This window comes from Corythoichthys intestinalis, chromosome 12, assembly GCF_030265065.1.
Source record: "Corythoichthys intestinalis isolate RoL2023-P3 chromosome 12, ASM3026506v1, whole genome shotgun sequence".
In the NCBI taxonomy this organism is placed as follows: Eukaryota; Metazoa; Chordata; class Actinopteri; order Syngnathiformes; family Syngnathidae; genus Corythoichthys; species Corythoichthys intestinalis.
In genome coordinates, this window is record NC_080406.1 from 33195398 (window position 1) to 33202359 (window position 6962).

Sequence of the window (6962 nt, forward strand, 5' to 3'; positions counted from 1 at the left end):
TGTCCCTGGGGCATCCGACCGGTACGTTCCCGTCTTGCAGAGAGCGGGCAACCTTCCTCTCCACTTCACACTGAAGTGCTCCCACCACACGTACAGCAGGCACAATAGGCTCCGGAACAGTCTCGTGGTGGACTGGGCTGAAGATCCTTGATAAAGCATCTGGCTTGGTGTTGCGGGACCCGGGGCGGTAAGTGATGGAAAAGTTGAAACGGGTAAGGAACAGGGCCCAGCGTGCTTGACGGGAATTCAGACGTCGGGCTGCTCGGATATACGACAGGTTTTTGTGGTCCTTGAAGATTTCGAAGGGCACAGACGTCCCCTCCAACCAGTGCCTCCACTCGTGTAGTGCCAGAACGATGGCCAGCAGCTCTCTGTTACCGACATCATAGTTACGTTCGGCGGGACTGAGGCGGCGTGAAAAGAAGGCACAGGGGTGAACCCTCTGGTCGACTGGGGAACGCTGTGACAGGATCGCCCCCACTCCCGTATCCGAGGCATCCACCTCTACAACAAATGGCAAATCGGTGTTAGGGTGAGTGAGGACAGGAGCATGAGTAAACGAACTTTTAAGTGCTACGAAAGCAGCCTCAGCCTCTGGGGTCCATTTAAATGGAACTTTTATGGATGTAAGCCTCGTCAAAGGTTCCGCCTTCTGACTGTAGTTTCGAATGAAGCGCCTATAGAAGTTGGCAAACCCGAGGAACCTTTGCAAGTGCTTTCTTGATGTCGGAGAAGGCCACTCGACCACAGCCTGTATCTTTGCTGGATCTGCTCTCAACTGGCCCCTCTCCACAACGAACCCCAGAAACTGGACAGACTGGGAATGGAACTTGCATTTCTTTGCTTTGACATATAACCGGTTTTCGAGTAACCGTTGTAAGACCAAACGTACGTGCTGCCTGTGCTCATCAACGTTACTGGAAAAAATAAGGATGTCGTCGAGATAAATGAAACAAAACCGCCCGATCATGTCTCTGAGAACGTCGTTAATCAAGTTCTGGAAAACCGCTGGCGCGTTAGTGAGCCCGAACGGCATAACTAAATACTCAAAGTGGCCGATAGGAGTGTTAAACGCCGTTTTCCACTCGTCCCCTTCCTTTATCCTCACCAAATGGTAAGCCTCGCGTAAATCAAGAGTGGTAAAAACAGACGCGGATTGCAACGGAGCGAATGCAGAGTCCAGGAGAGGTAGGGGGTATTTATTCTTGACGGTTATGTCGTTTAGACCCCTGTAATCAACGCATGGGCGAAGTGTTTTATCTTTCTTACTTATAAAAAAGAACCCAGCCCCAACTGGGGATTTGGACGGTCGGATAAGCCCAGCCGCGATGGGACGACGTTATGTAGTCGTTCAGGGCCCCCTGCTCCGGTTTAGACACCTGGTATAGTCTAGAAGTGGGCAATTTGGCGTTCGGAACCAGATCAATGGAACAATCATAGGGGCGATGTGGAGGAAGTCACTTAGCTAGGGTCTTGCTGAAAACTAATTTGAGGTCATGGTATTCGCGGGGCACCAAGGACAAATCGATCGGTTCCGGCTCAGACGTCACTGACGCTCCAGGGAAAGATGACGCTGCACGTAAGCAATGGGAGTGGCAGTGAACACTCCAATTAACGATCCTAGGGGCCTCCCAGTCAATGTCCGGGTTGTGCTGCTTTAACCATGTTAACCCGAGAACAACCGGAGCAGACTTGCTAACAAAAAATGGTCTACGCTCGGCGTGGTTACCAGACACAACCAATGCGAGGGCTTCAGTTTCGTGGGTGACTGTGAAAACAAGGTCTCCATTACGGTCCCGTACCTCCCGGGGCTCCTTCAATTTAATTAGGGAGCCACCAAGCGAGTCCACGACCGAATAATCCACGAAGCAGTCATCTGCCCCTGAATCAACTAAGACAGTTACCTTTAAACTGTGACCGTTCCCCGTAATAATCCCAGGCAGTTGCAGTCTGGTGTTCTTGAGCTGTCTTGCGGCTTTAGCGGCCGTAGACGGGTACTCACATGGCCGCGGTGGGGTGCCTCTTGAGGGGGACTTCCCCGCTGCGAGCCCGCTGTTTGAAGTAGGTCCGCCCCTGCAGGCTGCATGGGGGTTTGATGGACAAGAGGCGACGCGATGGCTAGGCTCACCGCAGTAAAGGCACAGCTGCGCCGCCATGCGTCGTTCACGCTCCCTTGTGTTGAGCCGCTTCCCGCCGAGCTGCATGGGCGCCTCTCCTGTTGTAGACTGCCCACCGAGACCATGCGAGGGAGGAGAAGCCGGATTGAAGACACTCGTGCTCGCCGCTGGATCGGCTCTCTCGATGACGGCCCTCGGATCAGCTCTCTCGATGACGGCCCTCGTCGACCGGTCACGCCATTCCACGCCTCTTTCATGCTCCCGTTCGAGAAGCCGATTGTCCAAACGCACCGCCAGACCTATAAGATCCTCCAAATCAAGTGCTTCGTCACGGGCGGCTAGTTCGTCTTTTACTAATGGGCGTAGCCCCCTCCGAAATATACAGCGTAATGCCGCGTCATCAAAGCCGCTCTCCGCTGCCAAAATGCGGAAGGAGACGGAGTAGTCCGCAACAGACTGTTTGCCCTGAGTCAGGTCGAGCAAGCGACTACCTGCCTCCTTACCCCGAATAGGGTGATCAAAAACTCTCCTCATTTCCTCGAGAAAATCAGGAAATGAGTCGTGTATCACTGGATATTGATTGCTGATCGCCATCGACCATGCGGCCGCTTTACCGGTGAGGAGGCTCATGACGAACGCGACCCTGGACCTATCGGAGGAATACGTGAGGGGCTGTTGGTCAAAAACTAACGAACACAGATGCAAAAACTGCCCACACAAGACGGGTTCCCCCCCATAGCGTGGTGGGTGCGGAATGTTAGGCTCACGCAACGGAGAGGAAGCCGGAGCCGGCGGAGAGGCGAGGGGAACGTGGACGGATGCCGTAACCGCCGGTGAGACGGAGCGGTGAGCGCAAACCTGGTCTACACGTGCCTCGAGAGAGCACAGGTTAACGGTAAGAGCGTTTATCGCTGACATGATCTCATGGAGAACGCGATCGTGCGGGTCTACATGCTGCCTCGAGTCTGAGGACGCCGGGGCTTGGGACTCGCTGTCTGCGGGGTCCATTCTTGTGGCCGAGATATTCTGTTAGGGTCCGCGAACGCGGAAACAAGGTTGGACCTCACAACAGACAGCAAATGACTGAAGGAAGCGTACAAGGGTTTATTAAATACAAAACAAAAAACACGCAATCGCGGCAAAAAGGGGAAATAACAAAACGGGTCCGTGACAGGAGGTCGACGGGGATCAATATAAGCACGCGAGGGTAAACCAAGGTGCTAGGCAGAGCCAATAAAACAACTAAAATACACTCAAATACCTGGACAAGGTAGAGGCATACAAAACTAAAGTGACTGGCGACTAAAACCCACGGAGGGTGCGAAATTACCAAAATAGCAAGTTACTTGAAATGCAAGGATGTCAAATGGCGACCAGCAAGAATGAATATCTCGGCGTCCTTCCAGTGGATCGCCTGCGTCTTTATACTGTTGTTGATGAGCTGCAGGTGCGACGTCGGGAACGCCCCCACAGCCGGCTCTGCAACAACACAAAATATGACCAGGAGCAGAACGTGACAACCGAGACGACAGAGCAGAGCAGGAGTTGGGAGGAGGCAAGAAAGTTGTGACGCCGAGCAAACGCGATGCTAGGTAGCTCCAGTTATACATGTTGTAACCGATAGCCTACAAACTACGCCCGCATGTTATGGTAGATATGGTAGACATGGTAGATATCACATGTACTGTATATAGATATAACTAGATGCAAAATGACAGACATGGCACTAAATGCGTTAGTAGACAGCCGCCATCTTGAAGCAGTAGACTTTTTAGGACGGCTCTGTTGTAGAGAACCTTCCTAGCGAACCTAAGTAACTTTTTATATAAAATACTTCTAAATCGGCAAAATCTTGACTTGAATCTATCTTTAAATGATGAAACAGTTTTAAAACTTTCATATGTCGAAAGTAGAGAGAAGGGAACTAATGCAATAATGGGAGCAATTCTAACAACTTTTAACAGTTGATTCAGGGTAAAGAGTAAATTAGGGTAAAGAATTGGGCTCGGGCCAATTGTACCAAAAAACTTCACATCGTGTGGCCAATGTTTTTTTTTTTTTTTTTTTTTTTTGTTGTTGAGGAAAAAAAAAAAAAGTAATTATCACCAATTACTTTGCCAAGTAACTAATTACTCTTACATTCAGGTAATTGAGTTACTAACGCAATTACTTTTTGGGAGAAGTAATTTGTAACTATAATTAATTACTTTTTTTCAGTAAGATTAACAACACTGGAATTTAGATCTTTCAATAGTTCCATATGTTGTAAGGATAGAATTGACCCTACCATTATTAAGTGAATTATTTTCATTATGTTTATGTTTGCTAATAAAAACCAGACATTTATTCAGGAAGTTTTCAAAATGTTTCTTTAGTATTTTTTGAAAACAAAGGTTTGAATCGAACAGTGTATCATCTGAACCAATGCACGTAAAAGTTATTATCAGTAGATAAGGATTTATTTTGCATTGCTCATTTTTGCCTATTAATTAATTAGGTTCATATACATGAGAAATGTTGCCCTTTGCCCCCTTCATCCAATCTGTTTGGTCTTATTAATGTCCCGTCCCCAGCAAAAAACGGTACCGACATGCAGGTTATGCTGTTATATCGTCCCTACGACTGTTGAGACCAAACCTATGCCCTCCCAAAGTAACGGCGGTTTTTGTGGTGAAGGACAGGTGCAAGACCACAAACAATTTTCGTTTCAATCTCATGAAAAAAAAAAAAAAAAAGAGCTTAGACTAAGAAAAATACAGTAGAATATTTTAAAACTAAATTTTGGCCTTAAATAAAATATTCTTTGTTTTTCTTTTCACACTTTTTGTTTAGCAATCTGTAATAAATTGATTAAAGTATCAGAATTAAAAGTTTTAAAAACAACTGAATATTTCACTAAAGGTCAGAATTGAATTCTGTGGTTTTGTACACCACTCTTTACTCTCATTTATGTTGCACGAATTATAGAATTGCGACGGCCAACACATTGAAGGTGTTGAGCAAATGCATGTTATTTTCTTACTTTTACGTATCGATAATATGTACCGTGTGTGCGTGTTTTGTGAAGAATGCTGATGAGATATGAAATAACCAGGAGCCAATTGAATAAGCTACCCTTTTTGGTTTATATATTTGGAAATCTGACACTAAAGGAGTCAGTGCCTCACCAACCATGAACCTCACCGCACGTCACTGGTCTATTGTATAAATGAAATGCTCTTAATCCCAAGAGACTGTTCTGTGTGTATTAGCAGAGTTAAATTCGCTGGCACTTCCAGAGAAAAAAACAAGTTTAAATAGAAGACATCCTGAATAATTTCTTTGTCATTATTTTTATTTTGCCAATAAGTTGTCATCGATAACGGAAAATCGTGTTTGAGAGAAAATAATCAGGATTTTCTTGCTAGGCAAAATCAAACAGCCTTCGTAGACGTTGTTATGTACTTACATTTATTATGTTTACTTGTATGCATAATATAGCCTTTTATTCTTAGTCAAAGGAATCATACATTCACATTCTGGTTAGTTTTAACATATACCATTTGTTGTCATAAGTAGGGGTGTGACAAAATATCGAAATGGCGATATATCATGATTCTTTGTATCCCAAAAAGTTATTGATATGCTCCTGTCAAGAATCGAAATATCGTTTTAAAAAGGTGTCAATTTGAAAAAAAAAAGAAAAAAGGGAACCATCAAGTTACTACCAAAATCTTCCACTATAATAGTGTCTCAGTTAACTCTAAAGGCCGAGTTATGCTTCCGCGTCAGACCTGCGCCGTCAAGGAAGACCCAATTTACGACCCTGCGCCATAGCCTCTCTGGATCCTTCTTTTTTTCTGACTTCGCGTCGCGTCAACGCGTGTGACATGGTGGAAATGGACTATGATTGGTCCGCTCAGACTGTTGTTTCCGGTTCAGCGCGAAATCACCGCCATTCTCAAACATTATTTTTCTACACGCAAAATGGACCAAGCCGACGAGAATATCAATGAAGAGCAAGTACGACAACTTCTCGTCAAGACATTATGAAGATTGCCAAATGGCAAGCAATTCCTGGGAGGAGATTGCTGAAAATATGGGGCTGGAGGTCAGCCAGCGATTGAATAAAAAATGGAAGAACCACCGAGACAAGTACAGTATGTGTGTGTTTGGAATCTAATGTCCACACGAAGCGATGACCCAGTCGGCCAAAAACTACCAGCTTTTTATCACTTTATGTCGTATTTTTGGTCGGTGCACTTCATCTTTTATTGTGTACATATGGTTGCTGTGAGTCTGTGACTTATTTACGCGTCACGCTTCAGGTATATGAGGAATAAAGCACAGGTTTGGTGTCAAAAGAGTTGTTTTGATGTTTAATTTTCAACAACAGACAGTTCACACACGATACATAATCACTGATTGAGAGTGCCTCGGTGCTTTTATGATAACGTTAACATCAAGGCTTTCAACGCAGTTTGGGAAATTCCATAGACGCCAGAAATCTGCTATGGCTTCCCACTGGCTCTTTGTAGGACACGGCAAACAAATCGGGCTGGAGGGCTTTGCAGACCTCGGACAAATCGCTGGACGCAGTGCTCGACGCCAGTTTGAAGCTAGCCGCCACAGCTAGCTGGTTTTCACCAGAGGCTAGAACTCTATGAAGCATCAAAAGTTGGACAGACCGCCTCGAAACCGTCTTCTGCGTCGCCTGCGCCTCAACATTTGCGTGATCAACATTTATTCAATGTTGATGAGCTGAAGATCCACATTCAAGCGTTCCATCTTTCATTTTTTATTTTTTCTTCATTAAGTTAGACAAAAGGAAGTCAACAGGCATGCCCAAAAACCGTACAAACATAA